Source organism: Macaca thibetana, chromosome 9 (genome assembly GCF_024542745.1).
Source record: "Macaca thibetana thibetana isolate TM-01 chromosome 9, ASM2454274v1, whole genome shotgun sequence".
In the NCBI taxonomy this organism is placed as follows: Eukaryota; Metazoa; Chordata; class Mammalia; order Primates; family Cercopithecidae; genus Macaca; species Macaca thibetana.
This window is the reverse complement of record NC_065586.1, coordinates 38,156,799-38,175,113: the sequence shown is the minus strand read 5'-3', so window position 1 is coordinate 38,175,113 and position 18,315 is coordinate 38,156,799. Positions and strand designations below refer to the sequence as shown.

The following is an 18,315-nucleotide window of genomic DNA, read 5'->3' as shown; positions in this document are numbered from 1 at the left end:
TCATAGTACTGGAAGTCCTAGCCAGAGCAATCAGGTAAGAGAAAGAAATAATATTCGTCCATAAGAAAATTGTCAAATTGTCTCTTTTTTTTGGTAGATGTCACCATCTTATATCTAGAAAAACGTAAAGACTCAACAAAGAAAACCTCTAAGTTCAGTACAGTTTTAGATATAAAACCAACACATAAAAATCCATAACATTTCCATATACTAATAATGAATTAAGTGAAAAATCAACAAGTAATTTCATCTACAATAGCTAAAAAAATAAAATATTTAGGGAATACATTTAATCTAGAAGGTGAATTACATCTACAAAAATACTGTGAAACTCTGATGAAAGAAATTTTAAAGGACACAAACGAATGGAAAGACATCTCATCTTCATAGATTGAAAAAATTAACACCATCAAAATGACCATACTACCCAAAGCAAGCTACAGATTAAATACAATCCCTATGAAAATATTAATGCCATTTTTCACAGAAATAGACAAAACAATCTTAAAATTTGTATGGAGTATCAACAAATCTTCAAATTATACAATGTATGATCTAGGAATCCCACTACTGGGTATTTCTTTAAAGAAAGAGGAATCACTATATTAAAGGTTATCCCTACTTGTGTGTTTATTGCAGCACTATTCACAATAACATTTATATAAAATCAAAGTTTCCACCAATGAATAATTGGACAAATGTATATGTATGTGCGTGTATATATATATATATACACACACACACACACACATATATATGTACAGTGGAATACTATTGGGCCATATAAAGAATATGAGTGGAACCAGAGGTCATTATGTTAAGTGAAATAAGAAATAGAAAGAAAAACTTTGCACACACTCATTCATATGTGGAAACTAAAAAGATTATTTTTATAGAGACAGAGAGTAGAATAGTATATTCCTGAGGCCTGGCACAGTGTGTAGGTGAGAAAGGGGATGAAAAGAGGGTCGTAGATGAGTACAAACCCACAGTTGGAAAGGAATAAAATCTAGTGTTTAGTTGCACTGTAGGTTGGCCGTAGTTAACTATAAGGTATTTTATATTTCATTGCTAGAAGAGATAACTTGAAATGTTCCTGACATATAGAATTGATAAATGCTCAAAGTGATGGATACCACAGATACCCTGACTTGATCATTACAAATTCTATACATGTAAAAACATATTGCATGTGCCTTATAAATATGTAAAATATTGTGTAAATCAATTTTTAAATCTACTTTTAGCAATTTTGACATATACAGTACATTATTAATCATACTCATTATTTTTTGCACTAGATCATTCAATCTTATTCCTCCTCTGTAAATGAAATTTGGGTAGTTTCTGATCAACATCTTCCCTTTCTCCATCCACCTTCTTCCCTAGTGTCTGACACATTTTTTCGCTCATATTAGGTGACATTCAAATTCTAGAAATTAATGGTTTTGGTATACAACAAGCAAATAAACATAATGTTAAATAAACTTGTTAGAAAGTCTGACTAATTAGGAATAAAAATAAATGGGCAGCATTTTTGGCCATAAAACAAAGGATAGCTATTATTTTTAAATACCAGACCCAAGGATTTGAAATGGAAATGTTTAGGCCTAAAATATGTTATTGAATTTATGACAGTGGAAATTCAGCATATCATATTTTCTGAGCATTCTTAAGTAATAGAAATTATTCACTAATATGTAGCCAACCAATAATATCTAGCTACATTCAAATTTTATTAAGGTTTTAAAAATTAACTTCTGGGTTAAATGGAAGATTCATACTGAGATTCCATTTATGGATTGAGGGAAATGTTAATGAGGAAGCATGTGATGAAAGCCAAAAACCTAAATTCAAATAAGCAATTTTGACAATATTAATTCTATAGAAAAACAGGCAAGTACTCATTTCAAAAATTTGTGCAAAATGTAAAATCAGTTTTCTAGTATTAAAAAGTTACACACTACAAATTTTTGTTACCTCATAGTATATTGGAGGAGAGTTATCTTTTAAATGAAGTAACTTGGGATTTTTTATGAGATGCTATTGTCTGCAACCAAAATATATATTTATATACATATAAATATATATATTATTTTATATAGATTTATATAGTTTTCGTCATGTGTACACTGTTGATATTTGGGCTTTTTAGGAAAATATTATACATATTAAAAACATTTAATAAAGAGAGCTAAAATTCTCAGAAAGTCTTAAGAATTCTTAAAATGCTGAATAGAGTTGAAGGGAAAATATGAACATCTCCCAGGTATATAAGTAAAATAAAGAAACAATCCAGAAACAACTCATCAAGCTAAGAAGCAAGTGCTGCTCTTAGATATGGGTGAACACAATGATGCCAAATCCATGCAGGTTGTCCGACTTGCCATAAAGCAAATGAAAAAAACTGACTGCAGATACCTCAAATCTGAGAACCAAATTATAACTTACATTGCACACAGAGAAATAAGTTACTAGAATGAGTGTCAGAAGAAATTCAATACAATAAAAAAAGAAAAAAATAACATGGAAAGAACAAGAAGCTATAAGCTTAAGAAGTTATATTTGGAAAACAGCTGTGTAGAAGATAGATATTTAAAAATACAATTAATGTAATAATTAACATATAGGTTAAAAATTAAAGTTTTATCTAAGCTGATGAGATTAGTGAACAGAAATTAGCACAATTATTATAGTCCAATACAGTAAAAAGAGAAAACATAATGGAAAACACAAGTATAATTATACATATTTGAAGAGTAGAGGTAGAAGAATGAGAAATTAACTGTTTCCTTAAAATATATTTTAAAATAAATAGCTATAGTCAAAGAGTTGGTAATTTATAAGTGTCTACAATTGAAAACATGAATTCAGAAATTCAGTGCGTCAACAAAGAGAAAAATAATACATAAAAAACATAGTTAATCTGCATAATACCAAAAATGAGGAAAACACTAAAAATCAGCAAAAGAAAAATACGTAACTTGCAAAGATGAGAGGACACAGCTTTGTAGAGCCACAGCCAGAGAAATGAATACTAATAGAGGTGAGTAAAGTTATCATTAAACCAATAATTAGATACTTAGCTAAAATACCTTAGTCAAAAAAAGAATAAATATTTTCAAAAGAAAAAACACTAAGTGATTTGGTTATGAATGGCAGCTTCTTAAGAGTACACTTCAAGAAGAAAGAAATGCTTTTTGTGTGTAAAAATTAAAGAGTAAGAGACTTGATTTGGGAATATCAAAACCTGGTGAACTTTAAACTAAATAAACCAAATAATTCTTGGTAGCATCAAATTCAAAATATTTAGATATGAAATTACAATTTTACACATTTTACTTAAGTCAGATGAAAATCCCATGCTACTTCAATAATTTAACTGAGGGAGGAAAAATCTATTTTTTCAGAGGATTATTTTTCTGTTATATTCTTATTAAAAATTGATGCCTCTTTTAGTTTATGTTTTGCAGAATATTGATTATTATTTTATCAATTGATTTGTACCAAAAGACAAATTTATTTGTACCAAAGAACAAATGAAAGCATAAAGATGGACTACAAACCTCTAGATATCCAGGATAACTGAGTTAAAAGCCCACCACCTGGTTAAGGAGGATAAAATAATGATGTCCATTGAACCCGTGACAACAAAGCAACTCACCAGCAGCAGGATGTATAGTTGGCCCTTTTCTCTGGAGAGGAACTGGAGCAGAGGCTGGGACTGTGAAGGTGCTGGGATCACCTCTGGTGCTTAAACTAGAGTGTCACCATGTACACACTTGAGAGCAACATAATTTCTACAAAGAAAGCATTCAGGGAAAATGCCAGAATAAAAATTAGTCCCCTGATTATAGAGATTATCTAGGAAAATGAGCAGTATTTACTTGTCAGTATTTGTGAGTTGATTGGTCTGTGTCACTTGAAAAAAGCTACTGTGTACATGATTATGTTACTTCTGGAAAATGAGGAACCAAAAAAAGAAGAAAACATGGATAATGTAATTTGTGGATTTATGTTTAACTCTTGCCAAGCAGGAGGTGCTAGGATTGATGGTGATGGCCTGGAGAGTACTCAGGAGGCAGGTGGTACATTAGGAGAGGCCCCTTGTCACTCTGCTCAGGTAGAATTACATTTTATATTTGAAGTCATTCCAAAAATGCAGTGACTCAAATACATCCAGACACAACAAACACATTACTATGAGAAGCATCACTATGTGAATAAAGGCCAAGTGACAGGTGATCAGGCCATGAGGCTTAGGCTTGTTATTGAGAGAGAATGTGAAAATGTGGAGGGGGGGGGGAAAAGTAAGTGCTGGCTTACTCCAATGCCAGCTTGGAAATAAAAGGCATCTTTTAATGATAACATAAGTGGAAAGTATGTTCTTCTAAATGGCAAAGAGGAAACGTTTTGTATATCTGGAAAAGAAAGACTTCATCTCATTAGTGTTTATTATTTGGTAGTCAATATCTTTATCACAAATCATCTTCATTTTTACATTATCCTCTTATTCTAAATAAATCCAGACTATCTCATATGACTTCTTGATAATTCACTCTCTACATTATTTTCTGCATTAAATTGTGTATGCAATAATATTAATAAAACATATATGTATTAATATTTGTCTCACCAAGTCATCCACGATGATGACCTTATAGGATGCACACTATCTATACTCTCATTGTACCTGGACCTCCCCTTTTAGATTTTGTTTTATATTCTCTCATTTTATATTTAGCACGTTGATACTATTAACATATAAAATTATTCAATTATATGTACAGTTTATGCAACTGGGTTGAATTTTTTGATAATATGGAGAAAATTACCAGAGTAAACAGTTGAAAAAATATCTGTTTGTCTTTCTAAGGTGCCATCATTTTGACACTTTTTATTCTCCATTGCTTTCATATTTCTGGACCCTTGTTATTACACTGAACTCACCATTCTAATTCATGATAATATCCCCATTTTTCATAAGAAGATTAGCAATCTTGATCTTATGTACAACTTTATATGCCTATTGCCATGAGTTATAATATAATCCCAGTATCTGAGAAGTAGAACATAAACACCTTTGGAGGGCATTATTGTACTTACCAAAACCCTCTTAGCTGTACCACCTAAAAATGACCTGGGTCTTTCCCAGTTTCATTTCCATATAAGAGATTCTTTATGTAAATTCTTTTCAACACATCAGCATATTTCTGATGTCTATCATTGACTTTTCAAGAGGATAAACACTAAACACTACTTGCAATAACTTTATGAAAACCATAAAGTTACATCAAAATGATCACATCATGATCCTTTTTTTGGAGATCCTATTTAAGATCCTACATAAGAGGAATACCCTCTTATGCCTTGAAAAATACTTTGGTCTCCAATTTAAAATATACTTTTCCTCAAATTGCCTCAGGAAATCCACAACATCAGAACACCTTGCATGATTTCACTGAACAATTTTGCAGCTACTAATGTTATTTGCCAGGATGTAGGCATCATTGTGTTATCAAATTTATTTAATCCAGTGACTCAAATGATGTCGCTTTACAACACAGAAAAAAATGAAAAACTACCACAATGACTCAGCTTCTGAGATAAAAGTGGGTCCAGTTATATTTCATTGTCAATTATCACTATACTGTATAACATTGCTCTACAACCTACTGATATCTATGAGTTTAGAAGAAACACATTTTGTAGTTAAAATTATTGTTTATCTTTGTCCAAAAGCTTAAGTTAGTAAAGAAACACATTTATGTTACTTCCAGAACCAATAACTGATAGTTCTTCAGCATTTGTCTGCACCCTCAGCAAAATTTTGCTCTGCTGTCATGATGGAATCAAGAAAAGCATCAGGATACTCTTAACTTAAGAACTTAATAGTCTCCATATGTTGACGGTTCAAAATTCTTAAATCAGTGGAAAATTACACATACATCAGGAATTCCCTGTAATTCCCAAGGACAGGCCATAATTGAAAGAACTAATAGAACCTCAAAACTCAATTGGTTAAACAAAAAAAAAAAGAAGAAGAGGAAGAAGAAGAAGAAGAAGAAGAAGAAGAAGAAGAAGAAGAAGAAGAAGAAGAAGAAGAAGAAGAAGAAGAAGAAGAAGAAGAAGAAGAAGAAGAAGAAGAAGGAGAGGAGGAGGAGGAGGAGGAGGAGGAGGAGGAGGAGGAGGAGGAAGAAGAAGAAGAAGAAGAAGAAGAAGAAGAAGAAGAAGAAGAAGAAGAAGAAGAAGAAGAAGAAGAAGAAGAAGAAGAAGAAGAAGAAGAAGAAGAAGAAGAAGAGAAGAAGAAGAAGAAAAGACAGTAAGGAGTGTAACACTCCCCAGATGCAACTTAATCTAGCACTCTATATTTTAAAATTTTTTAACATTTATGGAAATCAGACCTCTACCTCTGCAGAACAACATCTTACTGATAAAAGGAACAGCCCACATGAAGGAATGAAGGAAAACTGATTTGGTAGAAAGATAATAAAAATAAAACATGGGAAATAGGGAAGGTGATAACAAGGGGGAGAGGTTTTGCTTGTGTTTCACCAGGAGAAAATCAGCTTCCTGTTTGGATACTCACTAGACATTTAAAGTTCTACAATGAACCCACTGGAGATGGAAAGAAAAGCACCTCCATGAAGATGGAGACACCTCAATCGAGTATCATCAACTAGCCAGGTAAACAAAATGGAGTTTCTTATGTCTTCCTTTTCTACATAGGCACAGTAACAGTCTGATCTCTCTTTCTTTTCCCTACGTATCCCCATTTTCTTTTGACAAAACCAGTAATACAATACTTAAACATACATTAATAATATTGGCAACTATTTGTAAATTACATGTTTATATACTTTTATTAATATAATACATTATAAGCCACACACCAAAAAAGATTTAAAAAATCAGATAACATAAGAATTTGAATATTTTTCTCTCTTACCTAAGATATATTCAGCCCACCCCATGTATTTTATGTCCCTCTTTCTGCTAATAACAATAACACACTAAAAAATACTTGCTCTGAATCATCAGATGGAGTCTTCAACAATGCTCTTCAGGGCATTGGTGCTGAGGCAGGACAAGAAAACAGCATGATATCATAGATTAGAATTGATAACTAAAGTATAAATATTCTCATTATTTCTTTGGAAAATTTATCTACAGAATCTAACAACTGATAATAGCCAACAGAATACGTGTGCACCCCAAAGTTATTTGTTGTTTATTTAAATTTTACAGTTAATTTTATGTCCTATATTTTTATTTGATGAATCTGTCCACTATGACAAATCATAAAACTTGCAATAATATGGTACAGACATGAAAGTAATAGTCTAAAATAAAAAAAACAGAGAGCTCATCTATGGGTGGGTCAGAATGCACAAGAGAACTGCATTCTACCTGCTACATTAAAAGCTCATGAATCTGAATGTACACGTCAGTTCTCACTCTGAGAAATGTCAACCAGAAGCTGCTGGGAATGACGATCAAGTTCTTGGGCACCTCAGGAGACAGATAACACAGATCAAGTTTATCCTGATTACATTGGCTTTCACCTTAGACTATTCAAAATATTGTAAGCCTAATGTGTCTGTGTAATCACAAATAATGTGGGGAAAATATTACTATTAAATAAACCCAAAACAAAAGACTGATTATAAAGTCTATGGGCTTAAAAGAGACCTCTGAAGAAAAAAGGAATATGATAAAAGAAACAAACCATTTATAAAAATTTAGGAGCTACTTTGCATGAAACTAATACATTATTTGAAAAAAAAGTTTGTTTAAATATCTTTTTAAAATCTTTATCATAATGTATCATTTTAGTGTTATTTTATTTATAAGAATGATGTTAGTGTATAAACAAATATACAGTAATCTTTTCAGTTGAGTGTAATCTATATGAGAAAATTATTCTGTGTTTTGTCTTATTACTGAATTAATCAAAAATGTCACTTCAGTATACATTTTATCATATTCATTGAGTAGCATTTTAAGACCTATGACTAGTCACTGACAACAGAAAATGATTGTGAGGATTTCAGGTGAAATAGCAATGAAATATTTAGGTACAAATCTAATAAAATAAATAGAAGATATATATGAAGAAATCTAAAAAACTGTGATTAAAAACATCAAAGAAGATCTAAGTAAGGGAAGAGATAATCCACGTTTAAGAATAGAAAGATTCAGCATTGTTAAAATGTTCTCCACTTTATCTACATATTCAATGCAGCCCCACTCAAAATTCCAGCAAGTTAATTTGTGAATTTTGACAAACTGATTCTAAAATTTATATTGAAAGACGAAAGACTCAGAATAGCAAAGAAAATATTTAAAAAGAAATGCTATAGAAGTGACACTACCCAGCTTCAAGAACTCCTATAAAGCTATAGTAATCAAGCAATGTGGTACTGGTAAAAGAACAGAGAGATCAATGGAACAAAAGAGAAAGCTCGGAAATTGACCCACACAAATAAGTCAGCTTATCTTTGAGAATAGAGGAAATGCAATTCAATTGAGAAAAGGTAATTTTTCAACAAATGGTACTGGAACAACTGGACATCCACATGCAATAGGAAAAATTAAAAAAATTTTAAAAACCCCTAAGCCCAGACCTTGCAATTTTTACAAAAATTACTAAAAATGGATTATAGACATATGTAAAGGGGAAAACTACAAAACTCTTAGAAGATAACATAAAGCAGAATCTCAATTACCTTGGGTTTGGCTCATTTGATACACCAACAACCAAAAACATGGTCCATGAAAGCAAAAACTACTGAAATGAACTATATTAAAAATAACATTTCTGAACTGCAAAAGACACTGTTAAAAGAATAGAAGGAAAAGGCACAGAATGGGAGAAAATAATTGCAAAACACTTAACTGATAAGAGACTGGTAGCCACAATATGCAAAAAAATAAATTAATTAAAAACATTTAAAACTCAAGAATAAAAAACAACCCAATTATAAAATGGCAAAGGATTCAAACAAATATGAATGTAAAAGTTGTGAGGTCTCACTAAAGAGCTTAAAAGCATGACAAATAAGCGTATGGAAAGATGCTCAGCATCATGTGTCCTTAGGAAACTGAAATTTAAAATAACAATGACATACTGCTACACCCATATTAGAACAGCTAAAATCTAAAACACTGACTACACTAACTGCTAGTGAGGATGTAGAGTAACAAAAGCTGTCATTTATTGCTGGTGGAAATGTTTATATATTCTATTTCTATATTCTATAGTTTTATATATTCTATTGGATTATATAAATGTATTTTTACTTCTCATTCTTCCTATATCTATAATTATATTTTTATTTTTATACTTTGTCTCTATTTGATGATATTCGTTCTGCTCAATATTTCAGTTTACTAATCTTTTTATCATGTGAGTCTAACTTAATATTTAACCCAAATATTGTGTATTAAACTTATTCATTTTTTAAATTTCTCTTTGGCTCCTTTCCAAATATGCTTGTTTAGTTTACAATTTCTTAGTCTTTTCAAATCATTTTTAAAAATTTTCCATTTTACCCATTGTCTTTAGTTAAATATTTTAAGTATATTTAAAATAACTAAAATTTATACAAATATTTTTTTTCACATTATTTATACTGGTAGCTTATTTTCTTGTGTGTTTTATATTTTATGATTTGCTTCTCACATTTGGGATAAATTCAGTCAGTACTTTTTCTTTGTTTATTTCAAGGGGGTAAATTGGGCAATCCACACTAGTTTGAGGTCCTTGCAATCAACCAAGGCCTGAAGGGAGCAGCGGCTTTTCAGTGTTATTACTCCTGTAAACGCTTCTAGTTTTCTAGTTTATTTCTGGTCCTGCGGAAATATTTTTTCTATCAGTTGCATCGGACATGTTGAGGATTTTTTAAACTTTTGAAGATTTTCAGTTCTCTGCATTAAATAATACTTGGGAATATATATATATATATATATATATATATATATATATATATATATATATATAATGTGTGTATATATATAATGTGTATATATATATAATTTTTTTGTTCTACATCATATAGCCACACTGCACATAGATATTGTCTGGCAAAACAGTATCTCATAAAAAAATCTTAAGATTCTATAGTTAGAATACCATAACCTTCATATGCTACATGGTAATATTAGTAGAATATACATTTTTTAAAAAAACTTAAAAGTATGTTTATATTTTGTACAAATTTCTTGAGTAATAATCCTCCTCTTTAATTAAAAATATATGTGTATAGCCAAAAATCATGATTTTTCTGTGAACTTAAGACAGTACTGGTAGAATTAATTAAATAATTTTTGATTCTTTGCCTCCAGTCAAAATGCTTTCTTAGCAAATCTCAGGCTCTATAAAGGTAATCACAGTTTAAATTTTCTATTTACTCCAATAGTTACTTAAAATAATCTTAGAGGAAATTCGCATGTGATTAGATATTGCTTATTGGGTATACTTTGATACTTTCGTCTGTCATTTCATAATAGTTAGATATTACCTGTAACACTTAAGGTTTTATCAAGTTATTGATACTTTTTTCAAGCTTTAAACCTTGTTTAGTGCTCATAATTGCTGTTCATTTGTGTATCTAGTCAAACTTTCTAATAAAGCTATTCCACACTCTTTATAGTTATTTGTTTTATGTCAGAACAGTTGATTTCTATAATTATTTAGTAGTTTAACCATTACCAAAAGGAGTTATCTCAAAAATACAAATTAGGCTAAACATCCAAAAATTACTCAGTGTAACACAGAAATACAACAAAATACAAAAAAAATTATTTGATATACACAAGAACATTTAACAAAACCAACATTTATTTGTAATAAAACCCCAAAGCAGTCTAGAAATACAAGAAAACTTTCTAGGCCTGCTATACGGCATCTATAAAATGTGCAGCTAATGTCACATGTAATGGTTAAAGCCTGGGTTTGGGAACATTACTTCAGAAAAAGACAAGAATGTCTGTTTCTGCCACTTCTATTCAACATTATACTTGAGGTGTTAGCCAAAGATATCATGTAACAAAAATAAATTAATGGCCTCCACATGGGGAATGGAAACTTTACAGATGACATTATCATGCAAATAAAAATTTCTCCCCGTCTCTACGAAAAATACAAAAAATTAGCCAGACATGGTGGTGGGCACCTGTAGTCCCAGCTACTCAGGAAGCTGAGGCAAGAGAATGGCGTGAACCTGGGAGGCAGAGCTTGCAGTGAGCTGGGATCCCACCACTGCACTCCAGCCTGGGTGACAGAGTGAGACTCCATCTCAAAAAAAAAAAAAAAGAAATTCTAAGGAATTTTTAAAAACCCACCAGAACTAATACATGAGCTCAGCAAGGTGGCATGATTCAAAATCATACAATTTTTTAAAGATGACTGACTAGGAGTATTTCAAGCCAGCCTCATCCATGTAGTACCATAATAGCATATAGACAATCACACACTGAGTAACATTATCAAAGAGAGAACACAAGAGTTCAACAGAAAAGTGACAGGAAACTTCAGAAACTAGAAAGGGGGAAAAAAGGCAGCCTGTGTGCCCAAGACTGACTGGAAATCAGAAGTGACTCTATAATACAGGAGAAAGTAAGCAACAGCTTTTCTGTGGTCCATTTTCTCACTGGGGAATCATACAATCTAGATCACAGGAGAGCACTTTGACCCTCCCAATCACTGAATCTAGCACAGGGAGCAGTCAGGCGACTGAGAAAAGGAAGTACTGAAGGGAGGGAACATGCCATTGGTTCCACTCCCTTCCTGAAGGCTAAGCAGCTATAGCAAGATGCCATTCTTAATCCTCGATCTTAACAGTGTTCACGGTCCTAGCTACCAGGGTCCTAGGCATTAAGGAAACTCAAGCTGCTGCTCACGGAACTGGGGCATGAGCAGGGAGGGGGCTAACACAACCAAGACTGAGAAGCAAGCATGGCATGGACTGCAGCCAACAGCACTGAAAGTGGGCATTACCCCCAGGATTTGAGCAGTGTGACAGTTGTCACAGTGGCTTGGTCTTGAGCTGGGGAGGGGCTCCTGTGACCCAGGGTTGAACTAAAGAACAGCATAAATTTCTCTCTTCTGACAGAATAGCTAGGTTTTCTGTGACAGATGGGAGGAGGGAGCAAGCCCCAGTAGGACTAGGTATGAGAGGGATAAAAGTTCCCCACCCACCAGTCAAAGCTGTGGCTGCTGAGACCACCACCACCCTCCCTGTGGCAGGACCTCATAGCAGTGACAGTTGCCCCTTACCCAAGCATTTCACCAGTCCCCCGAGATTGTCTTACTCCTACCTATTATATCTGTGCAGGTACTCATCAGTGGGGAAACCTGAGTGCAATTCAGCTCCACCCAGCATCAGCCCTTCCTTGATACAAAGTGGAGGATCCAGGGTCCTGGGGAGGTTCCTCAACGTAATCCACCACCTAGGACAACCAATTGTGTCTTTAGGGGGCAATGAGGGTGGGCAGAAACACTCTACTACTACCACTTCTGCTGGCCTTTACCTACAAGTGCCACCAACTAGCCTAGAGGCTGGCCTACACAGCCCATTGCAACCATTGCCAACACAGTTGGGACTCAGAAGAGCACTTGAGACTTGGAAAAGCATTTCACCACCACTACTACCTCCATTGTCCATGCCACTTTGGCTGTCCAGAAGTTTGAGAGTCCATTTGCCTTCCCAGTACACTACAATTACAACTGGCATCTGAGTAAGCTATGCTGCTGGTGGCCTGCCTGGAGTCACTAACACAGGTGACAGCATATGTCACCCTATGGCAAAAGGATAGATAAGCTTAGTCCACCAGTGCTACCACTGAAACCTAGAGATGAGCCCACATAGCATTTCAGTGTAGCCATCACAACTCCACTGTAGCCTCTAGCAATAACCACACTGTAACACACTGAGGAAATCACAGATACCACTAATGATATGATATTTACAGCCAAAGAAATCACACAGAGATATCACGATTGAATGCAAAGCCAAAAAAACCCTACCCAACCAACATTAGAGTCACATCTTCAGGAAAATAATCCTCACCCTCAAGGAAAGTAAATTCAAAAATAAAAAGTGACTTATATCAGATGCACAGAAATCAATGTACAGACACAAGAAATGTAAGAAAGCAAGGAAATATGACATCCCTAAAGGAACATAATAATTCTTTAACAAAAGATCTTAACCAAAAATAAATCCTCAAAATATCAGAGAAAATATCCAAAAGATTGATTTAAAGTCAACAGGTTCACAAAACTTCTTACCACCACATAATGTGTCATATGTTCTCCAGCTCTAATAACATTTTCATCATTGTCCTTCAGCCTTTCACTATCGGTCTCTTCGTGGCTCTTCCAGCTTCTGCCCACTGCCCAGTACCAATGTCAAGGCCACCTGTTTTTGTTAGAAAAGCACTCCTGACTTCCATGTGCCAATTTCATTTCTTGTTATCTACTGCTGCATAATAAACCGCCCCAAAACTGTCCAATGGTTTTAAATAACAGATGTTGCATTATAATATATCCCACAATTTCAGAGGTCAGGAAATCAAACAGGGCTCAATTGGGGTAATATATTTTTTCCACGTGATAATATATTTTTTTCCACATAACAAAGGTTACCCCGTGGTATTCAGATGACATTTGGGCTGGTCTGAGCTGGTCACTCACATATCTGGCACTTTGATGGAGAAGGCTGAGCTCATCTGGCAGCTTCACCTGGAATATTTACACATGGCCTCTCTAGCATCACAGTCTCAAGGTAGCCAGACTTCTTAAGTGGCAGCTCAGAGCTTTCAGAGAGTGTTCCCAGACAGCTGTGCCAAAGATGCAAGACCTCTTAAGACCTATGTTCAGAAGTCCCAGTATCTGCTATATTCTAATGGTCAAATGATGCACTGAGGCCAACCCAGACTCAGCGAGAAGAGAATTAAAATCCATCTCTTACTGAAACAGAAAAGAGTTTGTGGCGCTATTTTAACATCCTGATTGATGTATAATTGCCATACAATAAATTGTACATGTTTGTATTATAAAATTTGGTTAAGATTTGACACATGTATACCCATAAAACCATCACCACTATCATGATAATAAACATATTCATCATCCCCTAAAAAATACAAAACATTAATTGTAAAGAAGCTTAGATGCAAGAGATATCTGAAAACCAATAAAAGAAACTCAGAAAATCAATTCAGGTTGCAAATGAGAAAGGAAAGAGATATCTTGAAAAGAAAAGAAAAACCAGAAATTCTGAAAGAAAAAAATTTATTGGAGGTGTTGGGAAAAAGGCTTATGGGGTGCCTGCATAAACTGACCTTAAAAATATGGACAATAAGTTGTGGAAAGCCACAAGAGGCCTCTGAGGAGGAAAGCCTTCTTATCGCCATTATGTTCCCATGCTCTGAGTACAACCTGCTCTCTTTTAAACCCTGTGCTCAAGGAGAAAGACACTCCTCTGAAGCATTGGAATGTGGCTGGATATGCAGGCTCCTAGTTAAGCCTGCTCCCACCAGCTAACTAAAGATATGCTGTTTGAGCACAAAGGAGGTTCACTTAAACTGCCACTGCTACAGATTACGTGTATGATGTGCTGTCTCCCTTTTCCCGTTTCACCCTTGGACATCTGCTTCTCAGATCTAAATGACTGTATTCAACATAGTGTGAAGACTAGAGTTCTGAGCCTTTGCAGCCTCCACATTTGGCAATGGCCCCCTGGCTCCCCACCTTTCACTCTTAACTTGTCTTTTTTCATTCCTTTGTCACCACCAAACCTTGGGTACCCATACATGGTGTTGAGGCTGGACCCCAACACTCTGGCCCCCAACATGGGGCTTGAAGTACCAGTGAAGGAATGGTCAAGCATGTGAAATGGAGGACTGACAGACCAAGGACTTCCAAGGATGAAAAAGTTTTAAGCTCTGCAGGTAAGTGGGGCACTCAGACAAAGCCAGGGACACAAATGAGACAAACTGAAAGTAAGTATGCCATGTATTTGAGCTTTCTGTGGCAGCTCTTGAAGTGTGGTGGTTCAGTTGATACAGAAAATCTTACAGATTTGTTTCATGCTGTGGAACAATTTTGCCCTTGGTTCCCTGAACAGGGAACTTTGAAATTAAAAGATTGGGAAAAAGTTGGAAAGGACTTTTAAAAAGCACATAGAGAGGGAGAGGAAATTCCTTTGCCTATTTGGTCAGTTTGGTCATTGGTGCATGCAGCACTGGAGCCTTTTCAGACAGATGATGAGGCTGAGTCAGAGGAGAAGAGAGAGGCAGAGTTTGGTTCAATTGGAACAGTTTAAGCCCAAAAAAAGAGAGGTGCCAACAATCTCAACAATGGTCAGAGAATTTAGAAATATTAATTTGGGAGGATTACATTACTGATCATGCTGTGGTACTGCAAAATAATTCCTATGGCAGCATCATTGATTGGTCCCCTAAGGGCACCTTTACAGTTAATTGTACCAATCAGAATAACAGATGCAAAACAAAACTAGAACAGATTCTATACTATCAAAGAGATAACACTACTTACACTGAAAATTGTGCTTGTTTTCCCATAATTTGGATCAATTTTGGTATGGCCAGCCTACATCCAAAAATGATTAATCCAGTAATAGGCCTTAAACATCCCAAATTATAGAAATTATTGATGGCCCAATCTCATATTCGGGTTTGGGAAGGAAAATATTATCTTAATGGAGAAGGTGAGAGACTTCAATTTGTGTATTGGTTTTCTTCCAACCAAACAGTACCCATTCAAAGCTGTGTCAAACCTCCTTTTATGTTGATTGCTGGAAATATTGATATTCAACCTAATTCTCAAACTATTACTTGTCAAAACTGTCACATTTTCACCTGTATTGATTCCATGTTTGGTGTGAAAACATCTGTGTTGCTAGTAAGGTCCAGAGAAGGAGTTTGGATACCGGTTTCTCTCAATAAACCTTGGGAAACCTCTCCTTCAATTCATATCATCACAGAAATGTTAAGGGGAGTTTTTACCAGAATATAAAGATTTATTTTTACCCTTCTAGCAGTTATTATGGGCCTTATTGCAGTCACAGCTACTGCTGTGACTACTGGAAGTGCTTTACACTCCTCTGTTCAAACTGCAGAATATGTAGATTATTGGTAAAAAGAAATCCTCAAAATTGTGGAATTCTCAAACCCAAATAGACCAACAACTGGCAAATCAAAGAAATGATCTTAGATAGACTGTTATTTGGATGGGGGATGGTATAATGAGCTTAGAGCATCGATTGCAAATGCAATGTGATTGGAATGCTCCTGATTTCTGCATAACTCCCCATTTATATAATGCTACTGAACATCATGGGAAAAAGTTAGATGTCATCTGGAAGGAATGGAAATTTAACATTAGATATAGCCAAAATAAAGGAGCAGGTTTTTGAAACATCTCAGGCTCATGTAACTGTCTCGCCTGGGACTGACGTTCTCACTGGAGCTGCTGATGAACTTTCAAATGTAAATCCTTTTAAGTGGATTAAGACCATTGGAGAATCAACTATTGCAAATTTTGCTTTAATGTGTATCTGTTTATGCTGTTTGCTTTTAGTCTGCAGATGCAGAAGACGCTTCTGGAGAAAGACCAGGCAGGGCAAACAAGCCTTAAAAGCAATGGTGGTTTTAAAAAAGAAAAAAGGGGGGCATGTTGGGGAAAAGGCTTGTGGGGTGCCTACATAAACTGGCCATAAAAATATGGGACAGTAAGTTATGGAAAGCCATAAGAGGCCTCTGAGGAAGAAAGCCTTCTTATCGCCATTATGTTCCCATGCTCTGAGTACAACCTGCTCTCTTATCTATAAACACTGTGCTCAAGGAGAAAGACACTCCTCTGAAGCATTGGAATGTGGCTAGATGTGCGGGTTCCTAGTTAAGCCTGCTCCCACCAGCTAACTAAAGATATGCTGTTTGAGCACAAAGGAGATTCACTTAAACCACCACTGCTATAGATTACATGTATGGCTTATTGTCTCCCTTTTCCCCTTTCACCCCTGAACATCTGCTTCTCAGATCTGAGTGATTATACTCAATTAATAGCGTGAAGACCAAAGCTCTGAGCCTTTACAGCCTCCACATTTTTCACTGGCCCCCTGGCTCCCCACCTTTCACTCTCAACTTGTCTCTTCTCGTTCCTTTGTTGCCACTGAACTTTGGGTACCTATGAGTGGTGTTGAGGAGGAAATACAAAGCACATTAAAAACCTTCAAAAATAGGCTATACCAAAGAAAAAAGTTCTATGACTTGAACATAGGTCTTTTGAAATAATCCAGACAAAATTTTGCAAAATAAATTTTTAAAAATAAGTGAAACTCTTTAAGACATTTGGGACTACATAAGGCAAACTAATTTATAAATTATCAGTGTTCTTAAGGGTTAAGAGAAGGCCCAAAGAATCCATTTAATGAAATAATAGATAAAATCTTTCCACATTTAGCAAGAGGTTTAGACATTCAGATATGGAAGGCACAGTGATCCCTAACAAATGCAATGCAAAAAGGACTTCACCACAGCACATTATAATCTGACTGTCTAAAATCAATATGAAAGCAAAGATTCTAAAATCAGGAAGAAAAGTGCATCTAGTCACCTAGGAAGGAGACCCCATCAGACTAAAAGTGGGCTTCTCAGCAGAAACCTTAAAGGCCAGAAAAGAATGGGATGGCATTTTCAAAACGCTGAAAGAAAAAAAAAAAGTCAGTGAAGAATTCTACATTCAGCACGACTAAATTTCATAAATAAAGTAGAAATAAAGTATTTCCAGACAAGTAAATTCTGAAGAAATTTGTCACCACCAGACTGGCCCTACAAGAAATGCTCAACTGAGTCCTAAACATGGAAGCAAAAGGACAACATTTAAAACCAGGAAAACACATGAAAGTGTAAAACTCACTGGTAAAGCAATTACATGAAGGAGGAAGAGTAATGAATAAAAGGATTCTACTGTAGAATTCCACCAAACCACAATGACTGTCAAAAAAACAAAAAATTCAAAGAATTCATAAAATAGAAAACAATAACATAACAGGAACAAAACCTTACATATCAATGTAAACCTTTATTGTAGATAGATTAAATGTTCATTTAAAATAGATAGACTGGCTTAATAAATTTAAAAACATTTTCCAGCTATATGCTGCTTATAAGAAACTCATGTTACCTATAAGGGAGTGGAAAAAGATATTCCATGCAAATGGAAACTAAAAGGAAAAAGGAGAAGCTACACTTATATCAAGTAAATGAGACTTTAAGTCAAAAAGA

The 18,315-nt window shown here is 34.6% G+C and overlaps 1 protein-coding gene across 3 annotated transcripts in view; it reads left to right on the top strand.

Annotated features, from left to right (window-relative positions):
• The window catches only part of LOC126963121 (uncharacterized), a 101,757-nt gene that overhangs the window by 33,500 nt on the left and 49,942 nt on the right, over positions 1-18,315 (top strand). The window lies entirely within an intron of this gene.